Consider the following 15228-nt stretch of genomic DNA (forward strand, 5'->3'; position numbering starts at 1 on the left):
CGTATCATTTACATCTAAAATTCCTAGAAAGGATTCTTCTAGTCCGTTACAGAGTTTTTCCACACACATCGCTGCACTTCCCTCCGTTGCCATTGCTTTTCGCCTCCCGCCGTTGAGCTGGGTACGGAGTGCGGGGAAAGGGGGGTGGTTCTCAACTCATAATAGGGGTCAAACATTTTTTTCAACTACCCCACACTTCATCTACCGACCAGCATTTACTGAACCCTCAACAGCGGCGTCTTCACATCAGAAGACGCGTTACACGTCTAATTAGGGGGTTAAGTTCTCATCACAGACCCGAGCCACGACTCGGTTCATCAGCATAACGTGCGTTTCAAAAAATCAAGCCCGCGACTTGGCATACATCGCTGTTCATTCCCGTATTCTACATGCAACAATATTTTTCCTCCCGACCGTATATGCTGCCATGGACCCGCTAGCGCAGATCCCTAAAGATGGACCAATGATCAGGATAACATGTTCAGATGCCACCCAATTCAGTAATGTTGCTCTCGTTTGATTAACTCTTACCTTCTTACTTTTTATGTAAAAAAAGGAGGTAAGAAAGACCATGTTAAAATTTCTCGGAACTAGAACTAGAAGTAGACTTGTGAGAGAAGCATGTGACAACCCCTCCGTGTGACCTGATCACATTTAGTTCTTCTGACCGATGTAGTTCTTACACAAACATTTAGTGCGCCTAATTCATGATTTGATGGATTTGTTCCATTTTGTGCATTCTTGATTTATTGATATAACCTTCACCAACATTCAACGGATTTTACTATCTCTCAATATCTCTTGATGTGAGAAGACATGTGAACCACATATACGCATTACTGGAATTTCCACATACGCTCAGTGTTTGGCCCTTCACCAAGGGCCAAACACGGTCACTCGGCAAACAGACATATGCCGAGAGTGCAATTCCAGTAGTGATGTTTCACTTGATTTATTTTTATAACCTTCACAAAATTGGAGGTCTCATGTCACTATCATCTTAGGTCCTTGATTTGATTTGATATCCGCATAAGTATTCAGAACTAGGAAAGAGGCGATCAAGTGCACAGATTAAAACAAACTTGACACCAATTGAAGCAAACATGACACCAAATTCAATATAAGTCCGGTAATAAATATATATATAAGCTACTCGGCTTAGATAAACATGGTAGCTTATAAGCTACTTTTATCCCAAAAAGAAATAAACATCCAGAACAAAACAAAAAATGTGAAGTGCACAGATTAAAGCAAACTGGACATAGATTCATGATGTTCACATTCAGAAATTGTAGGGATGACATAAAAGTTGACAAAATACAAGACAACTGTTCATCAGACTCATAGAGGGCGGCCACACAGCGACAATCAACTAGGGAGCGGGTCGATTACGATACAGGCTCATGATGCACCTTTTATGCATCTAAGCTTGAACATAAGCATATGCTAGGCAGAGGAGAAAATAGTTGCTTCCAAATCTTCCAAAGTCTTATTCCTGAAACACAGAACAAACAGTTCAGAGTAATTTAAATATTATCACCGGGACTTAACATTCATATTGGAAGGCTTACCCTTTGTCCCGATATAGAGGGTTTGGTTCCCTCAGAAATATTGCCAACGACATCCTGAGGCACATCAAAATTCAGTAAGCTATCAATCATCTCATCCACGCTATTATCCATAAGATACCTCATCCAAGGTTCAAAATTGGCAGCATTATTCTCCATAACATGAGGCACCATTAAGTTGTTGGTGTTATTCTTGACATGCAGAGATCCGTCTCCTTCGGCAATGATAGAAATGCGTGTAGTGGATGATATATGTGGAGCCTTGGTGTGGTAATCCCAGCCCAAGTCAGAGCACCCAAAGGAGTTAGTTCCGCGGTCAGAGTACATATTTGTAACAGGAGCTTCAACAGGGGCAACGGAGCTCATTGCATGAGGAAATGGCACATGGTCACGCTGAACAACTGGATGGTTTGATACAAAGCTAGCAGATGGGTAGACGAAAGAATTTCGGTTGGCAAGGTTGTTGACTGCTGGTACGAAACTATGTTCCCGTGATGCGCTTGGCTTGGGTGCTTTAGGAGCAGCAGGGGGAGCATGAGACTTCTAAGCAAATGTTCCGTCCTCTGGAAAGTTAAGCTTGGCCTTCTACAACATCATAAGCTCTTGCAGCTTCTTCAACACTGTTGAAAGTACCAAGCCAGACACGGACACCCTTGATAGGATATCTAATTTCTGCAGCCCACTTACCCCAGGGGCGTTTCCGTATACCCCTGTAATGGGTCTTTCTCTTCCTTTTTGCTGACCTTTGTGCAGGACCATCAAAACCAGCAGCAGGCATGGTGCTTAAGTCATCTGCGATGGAAGATCAATGGAAGATCAGTGTCAATTCAAAGAGAGACGAACACACACAAGCTTGTCTCACAAAAAGTAATCAATTTCATCATAGACATGAATTAGTATGTATACTATCACAATCATTATGAACATTGCACCATCGCAGGACGTTTGGGTGAAAGCATCCGTCACCCTCAAAACAAATAAAATAAAGTAAAGCACAGCTTATAGAAATCTAGGGTTCCGATGAACAAACCACATGATATAGACCTTTGCCATCATACTGTAATTATTAATCTACAAATCGCATTATTGGCCACCCGAGAAAATACATTATCGACGATGCAGAAACAATGATTATTTTCTAGTCGGACTCAAAATTTACCAGAACATCCTTCAAAGAGAGCACTGAACCAAGTAGAGAAAATCTCCATGCAAATCTACATCCATCTAAAACAAGGCAACAATCCAGAAGGCCGAGGCCTCCATAAATAACTGAGAAATTCGGCCCTTTTCTGTGGATTTTCAACCCCTCTTGACTATAAACACTAAGCATATGAATCACCATCAAAGCTCACAAAAAACATAAATCATAAGATCGACAACCTAGCAACCAAAATTGATTCTTTGAAGCAACAATGCCTAAACCAGCCTTCCAGCCTAATCATTTTAGGAAAACATGGCTCAGAAACGAAAAAGGCCTAGCCCTTAACCCAATTCACTTCATAACATCCAATCCACTCCAACCCAAAATCTCCAAACAAATAGGTGTCAGGGCATCCAACCAATTTTTTTCATCCAACCCGGTGCCGCATACGTCCGTGGACGCATTCAAGCCTCCAAATTTGTGCAAATCAGATGCAAAACTGGGGATGATCTTTGGGAGTTCGGGCGTTTGACTTGCCAATAAAAACCACCATGTACCCTGTTAGAATAATCCGAGGCTCTCCGTCGATCTACCGAGGATAAAGCAATCACACAAACACGACACCAAGATTTGTTAACGAGGTTCACCGATATGGCTACATCTCCGGGGCATGACTAACGGCGCTCCTCCCTGTGACACCGTCACAATACCGCACCCCGGCTGTCCGGGCGCCGGCACACGCCCCTGTGCTATTATGTTGGCATATGTTACATTACGTGTCTACTCTCTCATTATATAAGAGGCATAAATGTAGAGGTGTCCTAATAGGACACGACTCCTATCTTGTCTACACACCGTACGACTACAAGTCCAAATGTAACCTATCTTGTAAAATAATATTCGACACAACTCTAACAAACTTCACCTTGGCGAATATTCTCCACCATCTTGGATTCGTCCATGCGTCGAACCTCCATGTACATTGGACTTGAGATACACCATGAGAACCACTGCTACTCCTAGGCTCCATGTGACTGCACCTGCAACTGTAATACCTTCTCGTCTTCTTCACAGTCAACCCTCGAGCAAAGTTAAGTTCCTTATTACTCTACTTTCTACTTCCAACTTCTGGAGTATCCGTTCAACGCCATCACACACTCATCACTGACCTGCGTGAAAGTAAACAACCCATATATTGAATGCCACATATAAGAGTTACCTCAACTCAACATCCTTGCTCTTTCTTGACCGTCCATATGAAACTTGAAGGAATTTCACCGTCGCCTTGTGTCACCCCGAGTCAAATTCGCAGTTGTCTCATCCTTTTCTCGAATAGTTTATGACATGTCCCACGGATATAGCAGTCCGCCTCCTTCTGTACTTGTCATGCACTTTGACATGTGCACTGAACCCCATAGAATATACGGCCATGTACTCTCTCCGCTTATGACAGTTCTGACTTTCCGTCACTTTCCCAGATTCTCCATGGTCAACTCCCGTCCATCAAACTGGCACCGATAGACCAAGTCACCAACTTGAATCCGATGCTCGCCAACACCGCTTCAGCACCCTTTGCACAATTTATCTGACCACATGTCTGACCACCAATGCCTTGGTCTGTCGATGTGTCCCGTGCTTACCGCACACCTAGTCTCTATCACCGCGTCAAGCCTGTGCTGTCATGGTCGAGTTTCCCAAGGTCGTGAACCCACACCTCTCAACCCCCACTGCAGAGAACCAAACCGATCATCACCGACCGATGCCGAGTATCACGTCTCCATCAGACCATTGGTATCCAGTCCGATCCACGTGTCTCTCGCTATCCGCTAAAATAGGCATCAACTCTCCATGCATTTACGCCGTAGCCCCTCCATCAGCATAGAGTGAAATCTTTCGCTAGACTCCAGCTCCACCTTCAACATGACTCCATGTAGCTGGCCCTGCTACCCCGCGCTTTGTTGACTTCAAGCTCTCACGTGTGCACTGCCTTGAATCAACCCTACGCCATAGTCTGTTGAAGCCGCACAAGCCCTCGGGCCTGCACCACGTGTTTCCACGTCCCAGAAGTGGGCCACCATCAGCATCACTCGCCTATGTCATCGTAAGTGAAATCATCGTCATCTTTTGCTTTGACCGACATCCTCATCGATCCGTCAAACAATCCAGTTCGACCCAGCCTAAAAATATCCGACCGCAACCATGCTTCACCCTGCATCGTGCCCTCCGCACATCTTCATGCATTGCTTGACGCCCTGTATTTACATGATCCTTGCACACGCACTCCAGGCTCCTCCAAGCCTTATGCGCACATCACAAACCTGTCAACCACCTAGTAGAACCCTACGTGTAATTAGCAACACCTTTGGAGAACAATGTTCCTCGATAGCTTCCATGCGTGCACTATGTACCACACAACTCCCAAGGCTCTTTTTCTCCAACCATGTTGTTGTCCTATGCCACGTAAATACCAGATGCTGCAGGCTGCCTGTTTTTTACAAGCAAATCTCCACTACCTGCACGTCCACTTCGCAACTTCGCCGTGCGCTGAGCACCAAGGACAGCCTCGTGATTTCACCTCGGCCCGATGTTGCCCCTGGCCATGTAGCCGGCCTTCCAACCAGCTGTCCATGCCGCCTCACGATCAATCCGACTGCTACAAGAAACCACATGCGCACCGCTAGGTCTCACCATCTTGTGCCAACATGCACCTATCGATCTCGTCGAGACTTCCGCTGCATGCCAAAGACTTTCGTTGTACGATGTACGTTGGTCGCCTTGGCCATGCCTGACATGACGCGCTCGGCCTCGCCTCGGCCAGCCCATCGCAGCTAATCACCCAGCACAACATGGGCCTTGCAGCTTCCGTACTAGAACAAGCGACATCGGCCTTCCCCTTACCGCCGTCCGCACGCGCCCGCTTTGGACCTGCGGCCCGCAAGGCGCACCTCTGCGTATACGCCGCCGCTGTTGAACCATCTGATCTATCCGACGCCCTGCTGCATGCTTTGCTCTCGATCGAGTCTTGTCATCTTGCTCCGTCTGATTGCTTCTGATCCGATCTCCTTGTCCCTCCCGTCAAATACCGCACGAAAAATCTTCCAATCGATCCATTCTGCAGATCGGTTTCAAGGCGACTTTCGAAGATCCATCCTCTAGATCATCATCACGTCCTCTTCGAACCTTGTTCATGATACCACTTTTTAGAATAATCCGAGGCTCTCCGTCGATCTATCGAGGATAAAGCAATCACACAAGCACGACACCGAGATTTGTTAACGAGGTTCACCGATATGGCTAAATCCCCGGGGCATGACTACGGGCGCTCCTCCCTCTAACACCGTCACAACACCGCACCCCGACCGCCCGGGCGCCGGCTCCCTCCGCGTGCATGTGCTATTTTGTTGGCATAGGTTACTTCGTGTGTCTTTCCTCTCATTATATAAGAGGCATAAGGGTACAAGTGTCCTAATAGGACAGGACTCCTTCCTTGTCTACACAGCGTACGACTCAAAGTCGAATTGTAACCTACCTTGTATAATAACATTCGACACAACTCTAACATACCCCATGCCACAACCTCTATCCTCTTCGTTTGCTTTGGAGGAAGGAGTGATCCAAATAAGTTAGAAATGAGTTTGATTTCTCTTAATTGTTATTTGGCGGAAGGTTTGCATCTCTGACAAGCTATTTGGCAGAAGAGTTGCAGCTCTCAATGGTTATTTGGAAGGGGATTAGGTTGCGGCTCTCACAAGTTGGACATCAATGTATATGATGGAACACCATTGCTATTTGATGTAAGGCCATTACTATTTATTAAGTTAATAAAGGCAAATATTTTAGGTATAGGGTTGAATGGCCGGTTTCCGTATGTGGTGCGTGGACGTGTCAGTACACATTCGCGGATGTTTAGCATGTTCAATTTGCGGCACAAGATTGGAGATGCCCTAGTATCCGTAAATAAAGCATTCCAATGCCAACCCCACAAAATTTCTTTTCCTATCCAATGAACCTGAGCCAATCACACAATATTTTAGTCTCTGGAGTGCTCAATCGCACAAGGTTATAAAACGAGCAGATTAAAATCTAGTGAAGCAATGTGTGCTGCTATCTTTTGAGAGGAAGAATGTCTTGGCAGAGAACGGGTTGACCATGATAACCTCATCATTTTCATCCTCCCTAGGCATCCTTCCACACCCAAGACCCGAGTCGGAGTACCCCGAGTCGGTGTCGAAGTCCTCGGAGTCGGCCTTAAAGCCTTGTCGTCATCGTCGAAGCCGAGCTCAAACTGAAGCCCGCCGATCCGTGTGAAGCATCGGCTACCACCACCACCCCCGCCAGGGCTTCTACTTCTCAAGCCACAACGCCACCTCCACCACCATCCGCAGCACCGTGGGCGGCTTAAGGGTCGTGAGGATTGTACTATGCACTTGTGATGTTTAACTAATATTTTCTCATGATGGTCGCCCGTCCCATGTGGACGTTTAACAAATATCTTCTCATAAACGATTGTATGTAATTTCAATATCCTTGCAAATAACTCATAATTATTTGCTTTATTTATTAGCTCAAGATTGTACTACACACCAATAGTACAACTGTACTACTACTGTCGTGCGCTCTTCATCCGTTTTTATTAGACGGGTTCATCCAACCGAACACTTTACATAAACTATTCTCATAAATGATGGTGTGTAATGCTAAAAAAACTTCTCATAAATGTATGTGTGTAATTGTACCATTTATTCGCTTAAGATTATACTACACACATGTAGTATGAGTGTACTACTACGGTCCTACTCCGCTCGCCCGAGTTTATTGAACGGATTCATCCAACCAAACATTTAATTAACCAATATCATTTCATAAATGATTGCATGTAATTTTAAGATACTTGCAACATAGCTAGTTATTTCATTTATTATTTCAAGACTGTAGTACACATCTACAGTATGAATTTACTAGTACTCGCATACTCCGGGTTTATTGGACACGTTCATCAAACCAATATGTTCTCATAAATGATTATGCATAACTTTAGTATGCATGTGTGTGTGCGTGTGTGTATATACATATTCACAAAATTGAAAATGAAAAAAATTCCTAACAAATGAAACAAATAACATAATAAATTAAACTAAATATATATAGAAATACAAAATAATGCATACAAAAAATAAATAAACTAAAATCAAAGTACATAGCAATGGCGTTGGCCACGTGGGCCAACGCCAACAAACACACCATCGCCCGCGAAATCTAACTACACATATACACACCGAAATCGATTCCCCACCCACGAGTACTCCCAAATTCATTCCCACCCCGCCGGCGCCAATGACCAAGACCCCGGCCGTCGTCTCCGTCTCTGACTCCACACCATCGCCATCTTCGTCTTCATCTCCACCATTGTCGTCCCCGTCACCACGCCACCACCATCGACGTCTTCGTCTCCGCCTCCCGTCATCTCCATCACCGTCTTCTCTGCCGCCGCCCCCTCGCCATGGTCTCTGTCTCCATTGTCGTACCCTCGTAATGGTCTCTGCCTCCACCGCCGCCATTAAGGACCCGCCAGCCCCGTAGTCTCCGTCGCCAGTGAGTTTTAGTGTAGTTGTAGTGTACCATTGTTAGTGTAAATGTAGTATAAAATTATACGGTAATTGTTCTGAGATTATCGTATATTAGATTTTATTCTAGTTGAAGTGTACAATTTAGTGTAGTTGTAATGTACGATTGTAGAGTAAGGATGTAGTATAAATTTTTAATGTAGTTGTAGTGCAGATTTTTATGATAATTGTAGTGTCAAATTTTAGTGTAGTTGTAGTGGAGATTTTTAGGTTAAATGTAGTGTCAGATTTTAGTATAGTTTAGCGCAGATTTTTTAGTTAGATTTGCAGTGCAGAAATTGTAGTGTAATTATAGTTACAAGTAGTGTATAAACTTTTAGTTATAGTGTATATTTTTTGGTGAGATTTGTTTAGTTGTAGTGTAGTTATAATATAAGAATGTAGTGTAGTTGTAGTAAAAGATTCAAGTCTACGTTTATATAGATAAATAGAAAAGGCTGGTCGAGTGCACAGATTAAAACAAATTGGACAGATCCATGTTGCTGACATTCACAAATGGTAACGACGACATAAGAGTTCACCAAACATAAAGACAATTGTTCAACATAAATGCCTTCCACACAGACAGACAACTAGGGAAAGGTTCGATTACAAAAGAGACCCGGGATGTGATACGTCTCCAACGTATCTATAATTTTTAATGGTTTCAGGCTATTATCTTGTCAAACTTTGGATGTTTTGTTTGTCTTTTATATCTTTTTTTGGGACTAACTTATTAACTCAGTGCCAACTGTCAGTTCCTGTTTTTCCGTGTTTTTGACCCTTTTCAAAGGAAGATTTTAAACGGAGTCCAAACGGAAAGAAACTTCCAAAATGATTTTTCCCGAAACACAAGACGATCGGGAGACTTGAGAACCAAGGCAGGGGGTCACCAGGGACCCCACAAGCCCCCTAGCCGCGGCCAAGGGGGGGGGCGCCTAGGTCTTTCGCCTATATATTCTCTAATATCCCAGAAAAAATTAGAAGAGCCACGAAAACACTTTTCCGCCGCCGCAGGCTTCTGTCTCCGCGAGATCCCATCTGGGGCACGTTTTGGTGCCGTGCCGGAGGGGCGATTCGAATACGGAGGGCTTCTTCATCAACACCATGACCTCTCCGATGATGCGTGAGTAGTTCACCATAGACCTACGGGTCCATAGCTAGTAGCTATATGGCTTCTTCTCTCTCTTGGATCTTCAATACAAAGTTCTCCATGATCTTCATGGAGATCTATACGATTTAATCTTCTTTGCGGTGTGTTTGTCGAGATCCGATGAATTGTGGATTTATGATCAGATTATCTATGAATCTTATTTGACTATCTTCTGATCTCTTATATGCATGATTTCATATCCTTGTAATTCTCTTCAAGTTGTGGGTTTTGTTTTGCCAGCTTGATCTATGATTCTTGCAATGGGAGGAGTGCTTGGTTTTGGGTTCATACCGTGCGGTGACCTCACCTAGTGACAGAAGGGGTAGCGAGGCAGGCATCGTGTTGTTGCCATCAATGGTAAAAAGATGGGGTTTTCATCATTGGTTTGAGTTTATCCCTCTACATCATGTCATCTTTCTTAAGGCGTTACTCTGTTCGTCATGAACTCAATACACTAGATGCATGCTGGATAGCGATCAATGTGTGGAGTAATAGTAGTAGATGCAGAAAGTATCGGTCTACTTGTCTCGGACGTGATGCCTATATGTATGATCATTGCCTTAGATATCGTCATGACTTTGCGCGGTTCTATCAATTGCTCGACAGTAATTTGTTCGCCCACCGTAATATTTGCTATTTTGAGAGAAGCCTCTAGTGAACACTATGGCCCCCGAGTCTACTTCACATCATATTTTCAGCTTTAGACTTTTACTTCGTTGCACTTTCCGCCTTCAGATCTCACTTTGCAATCAATCTTGAAGGGATTGATAACCCGTTTATAGCGTTGGGTGCAAGCTCTTTTGTGTTTGCGCAGGTACGATGGACTTGACGAGATTCTCCTACTGGATTGATACCTTGGTTCTCAAACTGAGGGAAATACTTACTGCTCCTGTGCTGCATCACCCTTTCCTCTTCAAGGGAAAAACCAACGCATGCAAGTCTCTGTCAACGTGTCAATTTCTGGCGCTGTTGTTTGAGAAGTAGCAGGATGCAACTATTTTTTGCATCTAAGCTTGAACATGAGCACATGCTAGCCGATGGTGACAATAGGGCGCTTCCCAATCTCCCATAGTTTTATTCCTGAAACAACAATTTAAATAGAGTAATGAAAAGACTGTAAACCTCAGACTGAATATGCAATTTAGCAAATGCTTACTCTTTGTTTGAATCCCTCAGAAAAATTCACCATCAATGGGCATGTCATCACAGCTCCAAAGGTACATGCTGACGATGGCATCCTGGGGCACATCAAAATTTAGAAGGCTATCAATCAGCTCATCCATGTTGTCATCCAAAAGATATCTCATCCAAGGTTCAAAATTGACAGCATTATTCTCTATAAGATGAGGCACAAAAAAGTTGTAGGTATTGTTCTTGAGGAGTGCAGATTCTGCTCCTTCAACAAAGGTAGACGTGGGAGCAATGGATGATATATCTGCAGTCTTGGCGTCATGCTCCAGGCCCAAGTCAAGGGAGCCAAAAGAGTTGCTTCCCTGGTGAGAGTATATATCCATAATAGGAGCTTCAACAGGGTGAGCAGAGTTATTTGCGGGAACAAATGGTTGGTTTGATGCGAAGCTAGCAGATCTTGTTGTTTTCTGTGTAAAGTTAGACTTGGCCTTCTTTCCATGGATCCTGCGTGCTTAAGCATCATAACCTCTTGCAGCTTTTTCAACACTATTGAAAGTACCGAGACAGACATGGACATCCTTGGTAGGATGTGTGATTTCAACATACCCAAGGGGCGCTGACGGATACCCTGGAATTGGTTCTTTCTCTTCCTTATTTTTGGCATTTCTGAAGGACCATCAAAATCAGCAGTAGGCATGGTGCTTAAGTCATCTACCATGGAAGATGAATGGCAATGCTAAGAGGGACCAACACAAACAAATTTCTCTCACATATAGTAAATAATTGGTCATAAATTTCTAGGTAAAATATAACGATTGTAATGAACATTGAACCATGATGTGTCAAGTTCGAACGTATGCATAAGTCACCAGAAAATAGATCAAATAAAATAAAGATCAAAACTTAACAAAACCAAATCCAGGGTTTAGATAAACATATATCTTGTTATAAAACCTTGACATTATTCTGCAATTATTGATATACAAATTGCAATATGAATGATGCAGAATCAAGGATTTGTTTCTTTAAGTCGGATTCAATGTTTAGCAGAATAACCATTTAGACTGATAAATTAACCAACCTAGAACAATACTCACGCACACTTACAACCATTTGAGGAAACAATTAAAGAGAGGCCCGAACCTTTGTGGAAATAGCCTACCAACCAAACACAATAGTAAAATGGAAACATCCTAACCATTCACACAGATCACTCCATGATAGCACATCCAATCCAAAATCTCTAAGAAAACAGTAGTAACACGGCCCAAACATAGCCTTCCAAACAACAACCCTTGCACAATTTCTCATCCTGCACAATCGAACGACCAAACCATTTTCGACCACTCACACAATCTCCTATCTTCTACTACCTTCATCATGGTTTACTAGTCCTTCTTTTCTTTTTGGGTCATATTTTGGACCATGAATAACTAATAAAATATAAGTTAAACATAGCGAAAATAACATCAAAACTACACTCAAAAAAGAATCCAACAATATAACTTTCCATGACATGTATTAACATTTTACTAGTTAATTATGTGGTCATACTTTGACCTAAAATACGACGGAGACTACTAAACCAAGATGGGGTTAATACAACAGTTAACCGCTAAAGGTAATGACACCCATATTAAAAACTAGTCCAACCTACCCCTAGGCCGATACCTTGGGAGAGGGATCTATTAAAAACTAGTGCAAGCTACACGGGGCCGATACCGTGAGAGAGGGACTCATCGCTGTCATCCTTCTGAGCCAACTTACCGCGCACCAGCTCCATGTTAGAGTCCACGGAGTCTGCCTCGAAGTCCTCCTCATCGTTGTCCATCCCGAGTCCCCTGCACCGGCCATGCCCAGTGAAGCATCGGTATCCGCGACTGCGCTGCAGAGGCTTGTTCTTCTCGGGAAACACCATCACCTCCATCACCTTTCGCGTTACCGTGGAAATCTTGTCGTTCTCAAGGGGCACTATACCGCACATGATGGCCGCCGGTACCTCGTTGTAGTCGTCGTCGAGGGGAGAGGCCTCACCGGAATTGGTAAATGGGAGAAGGATTTAATTAAGCAGAGCAAAAGGTGTGGGTCAGTAAATGGGTGTGAGGCCACTCCTTATATACACGGTGGTCGTGTGACGGTGCGAGAGGGCATGTGATGGGGCCCATGCACCAGCGAATGGCCCCACTGTTGAAGGAAGGCATGAGGCAGGGTCCGAAAGCTAGCATTTCTACTTAGGGGAATTTTACGCTCATGTCCCTTGGGAGAAGTGTTATTTCTTATATTTCCCTAGAGATTTAATGGATTGATGTATGTTTGACTTTCTCTCTTTGAAGGCAAGCCAACATATATTGCTCAACATTGTTGTACTACACACATGTAGTACGAGTCTAATACTATTGTCATACACTCTTTGATCTAGTTTGTTGGATAGGTTCATCCAACTGGACGTTTAAGCAAAAAAATCTTCTCATAAATGATCGTGTGAAATGCTAAAATCTTTGTAAATCACTTACACCTAGTTAGGACAATTATTAGCTCAAGATTATACTACACAACTTTAGTATGACTATACTACTACGGTTGTACTTCCCGGTTCAACAATATTGAATGGGATTCATCCAACTAAATGTTTAATTGATATCTTCTCATAAATTATGCTATTTTGTTTTAAGATCTTTGCAAATAACTCATAGCTAGTTACTTCATTTATTAGTTCAAGACTGTACTATGCAATGTAGTATAATTGTACTACTACCGCTGTACACTCTGAGTTCGAGTTTATTGGATGGGTTCATCCTACCAAATGTTTAACCAATAATATTTTCATAAATGATTGTGTGTAATGCTAGGATCTTTGCAAATCACTCGTAGCTAGTTATATCATTAATTATCTCAAGATTATACTGCATGCATGTAGTATGACTACTATTGGTGTAGTCTCTTCGTCGGGTATATTGGACAGGCTCATCCAACCGAACATTTAAGAAAAATCCTCTCATAAATGATTATGTGTAATGCTAATATCTTTGCAAATCACTCATAGATAATTATGCCATTTATTAGCTCAATATTATACTACGCACCTATAGTATGACTGTACTACTACTCTTGTATACTCTCTCTGAATGGGTTTATTGAACTGGTTCATCTAACCAACTCTTTAACCAAACATTTTCCCATAAATGATTGTGTGTAATGTTAAAATATTTGGAAATCACTCATAGCTAGTTTATGCCATTTATTACATCAAGATTGTACTACACACCTCTAAGTATGTCTCTACTGTTGTCGTAAGACGGGTTCATCCAACTAATTTTTTAAGAAAAATCTTCTAATAAATGATTGTATGTAACTCTAGGATTATTGTAAAGTCACTCGTAGAAATTTACTGTGTTGTTCTCAAATAAAAATACAACTACTCCAATTGAGTTCCTAGCATGTACTTTATATGCAATCATTAACATTGTTATACAATAGTTATATGAATTATAAGTTAGCGTTCTAACTTTCTCATCACATTGTTGATCTAACCATGTATATGGAGGTCTAACATATGTTTAAAAAAGAAACATGACATGGACCTTGTATCTTACTTAATATTCAGCCAATATCCCTTTTTAAATGACTACGCAACTCTTATGATCCTTGTAAATCATACATATCTACTTGCCCCAATTGACATACTATCAAGTATGTGCAATCATTAGCATTATTATACGGTTACTTTATGAATTCAGATGAACATTAAAAAATCATAATGTGTCATGATCTAACCATGTATATAGAGAAAACGTAAACTAAGATGGAAACGTTATTCGTGACTTTGTGTCTCTTACTTACACCGAGAAGAAGTAACATGGCAACGTACGATCGTAAACCGCATGAAACGAGGAAAATAAGAGCCTAAACCCCTTGAAAATAGAAAACATCTCTTGCGGGGAATCTTATATGGTATGGTGTTTTCTATAGCGCCAAGGGAGGAGCTATGCTCACACTAAGCGATGGGCCTATTGTGGTTCACTACAATATGCTATGTACTGTACATGGACGGCACGCCTAGACGTGGCTAGGAGGTTGGGTCCCAGCTCCGCCTCAGGCTGTGATCTAAGAATATATTGAAAGCTTTAACAACATAAGCAAATATTTAACCTCTCAAAAAAATAACCATAGGTAGTTTCAAACTTTTGTGTCCTACCTAAAAATGAAAAATGTGATTCTACACTATCTTCTACAAGACGAGGAATAAAGGTAATTCTAATACATGGATTAAAACCATTTTCAGCGATTTGGGACCAATACCTTTAGAAAGGGACATCTTGACGGCGGTGAATGGATTGATCTTGACGACCTCACATCATCATCCTCCTAAGCCATCCCACCATGGTCGAGATCCAAGTCGGAGTCCCTGATGTCGACCTCGAACTCCTCAACATCCATGTCATCGTTTTCCACTCCCAGCCCAATCCCAAATTCGTCGAGCCCCGTGAAGCGTTGGTTGTCACCGCCGCCACCACTCGGAGCTTCGTGCTCTTGGGAAACATCATTGTCTGAATTACCCTCCCTGTCACCATGGGCCTCTTGAGGTTCCCCAGGATTGCTTCACCGCACCTGGCTGTTAGTGCCTCACCATAG

At 42.7% G+C, this 15228-nt stretch overlaps 2 pseudogenes; both read right to left on the reverse strand.

Moving 5' to 3' along the window:
- Positions 1-1489: 1489 nt before the first annotated feature.
- LOC123405772 lies at positions 1490-7222 on the reverse strand (annotated as a pseudogene).
- Positions 7223-10637: 3415 nt separating this feature from the next.
- LOC123404145 lies at positions 10638-14926 on the reverse strand (annotated as a pseudogene).
- Between the last annotated feature and the right edge of the window lie 302 nt (positions 14927-15228).

Source organism: Hordeum vulgare, chromosome 6H (assembly GCF_904849725.1).
Source record: "Hordeum vulgare subsp. vulgare chromosome 6H, MorexV3_pseudomolecules_assembly, whole genome shotgun sequence".
Taxonomy (NCBI): domain Eukaryota; kingdom Viridiplantae; phylum Streptophyta; class Magnoliopsida; order Poales; family Poaceae; genus Hordeum; species Hordeum vulgare.